The sequence below is a fragment of the Copidosoma floridanum genome, unplaced genomic scaffold, assembly GCF_036245765.1.
Source record: "Copidosoma floridanum isolate Cflo_tuat_1 unplaced genomic scaffold, Cflo_Japanese_pri ptg000028l, whole genome shotgun sequence".
NCBI lineage: Eukaryota > Metazoa > Arthropoda > Insecta > Hymenoptera > Encyrtidae > Copidosoma > Copidosoma floridanum.
Genome location: NW_028321905.1, coordinates 6,029,696 through 6,032,039, shown reverse-complemented (window position 1 = coordinate 6,032,039; position 2,344 = coordinate 6,029,696).

Here is a 2,344-nt window from a genome sequence, read left to right as displayed (position 1 = left end):
ACGAGAGTTGGCATACATCACGTTGAACACAACTCAGAGTTTACGTATACATTTGACAAAAAGGGAAAAAATCAACAAGCCGCACCATCGCATGACAGATCCTCTGAAAATCTTAACAAAAAAATAGGGCCCTCTTAACAAAATGAAGGGAACCCAATACATCTAAGCACAGCATTACGAAGCCCAGCTATCAGCTAGCAAGTTGATTATATGCCCTTTTTTACGCACTATTATGTATTGTCCCAAATGAATAAAGCAATAAACAGCATGCCCATATTTGGCAGCAATCTAACTAATTTTTCTCTTTTTGAGCAGATGGTAAGAATAGCCAAACCATCTGTCTCGACACTGTAATCTGTCTGTCTCTGTAAGATATGACAAATGCCATATCGGAATACTGGGAAATAGACTTAGAAAATGGCAGCAGATTAACTTTGGGTCCGACTCTCCCTTTTTAGGATAGAGGTCAACTTTTTATTGGCACTCTTAAAAAAAAAACTAGATTTTTTGGGGTCACTTATGCCAAATATAAAATCAATCATATGAAAACTTATTCCCTTCACCTATTATTGAGCAACCACTGGCATAATATATCACCTAAAAAAAAAAAAAAAGAAATAAAGTCATTTATCACTTGCAAGGTCTTGGGGTCACTGATTACGAATGTCATGTTGAAATTACGGAAATTTACCCCCTATACCCCTGATTGACCACCCTTTACATGAAATATCGCACATTTTTTAAAAACAATCGTTTGTACCGAACAAAGTTTAAACATCTGCAGTTGGTTTACTGATGATTTTAGAGTTTTTTTCATCATCTGTTCCGAATTCAACCGCTTGATTTAGCCAACTTCTGTTTTTTTATAGAAATCTTCACTCTGTACTAAAGCTTCTTTCTAATTTTGCTGTAATTTTAGACAATTGTGTTTAAAAGTTGTTCTTAGAAGGCTTAGATAAAGTATGATGTAATTGTAGCTTTGTAGATATTAATTCTCTGAATAACAAATATCCTTGCAATGCAGTTACATTCGGATTTTCCGAAATTAAATCGTGAATCTTCTTTCTAGTCAATCTATTTGGTGAAGTACTAACAGCAAGAGAAAAGAGTAAATAATTTGATCTCGCATTTTTCCATTCGTTCAACTTATTTCTTGACTTATTAGATTCTTATTTATTATTTGTTGAATAATGATTTCAAAACCATTCTTAGTTATAAAACTGCCAGGATATTTTATTATTTAATATATTATTGTCAACAAAACAAAAATATAATTTGTTTATTAATATAAAAATATAATATCATTTTCAATATTATATTATTTTCAATTCATTTTTTTAGATTGAAAAAGTTATCAATATATACAACGATACTCGAGAAAAAATGTGTGTTTAATGTTTTTTTCTTATGAATCCTTCACATCGTAACTTTTCTTTTTTTTTTTTTTTTTAATGACAATTCTATAGGCACGTTCTGCCCTACGGGGTAAATCAATCGTTTCAGATTGGTCACTTTGAGAAAAAATGTAACGAAAGTGAATTTTGCTTTAATTCTCCTTCTTCACTTCGCCGCTCTTGACGTACTTTCAGTCCCTAGTACTACACCACACAACGTCATAGCACCATGCCACACAACATTATCCCACCACACCAGACCCCACATTGTGAATTTTTCTTATTTTTTCTTTTAACCAATTTCTAAAAAAAAAAAACAGACCCCGTCTCTTGCCTACTGGGCAAGCTTCTTACCCACTCTGCCAAGGATAGTTCAAATTCCCTTGCTGGTAGTTCGTCAACGTGACAGTTATAGATTTTTGTCACCTTCTACTACAACTGGGTTCCAAGAGAGAGCATCTTCTGCTCTGTTGAATATGCCTAGATTACATATTACGCTGAAATCATAACCTTTTAACTCTGCTTTCAGCCTGACATTTTTCATCTTATGGTAGTGCTTCAGTGGCTCATGGTCCATGACAACGAAAATTTTTCGTTCATACAAGTATGGCCATAATTGTTCCTTTGCAAACCTTACGGTTAACCATTTTTTGTTATAACATGGATAGCTTAGTTCACTTTCTCGAAGACACCAGGAGGCATATTTGCACAATCTATCTTTCTCAAGCTTACCTTGACCCAGTAGTGCTCCTATAGCGTTATTCAAGGCGTTACGATAAAAAAATTTGTCTAAATTGGGTGCGGTAAGTACCGGCTTGTTACACAATGCATTAATACGTGTTTAGGAGTCTCACTTATGTTATTCTTTCCATTTTAACTCTGTTTTTTTTTCAAGAGTTAAAAGAGCAGCTAATCAATTTTTGCATAATTATTGATAAATCGTCTATCCC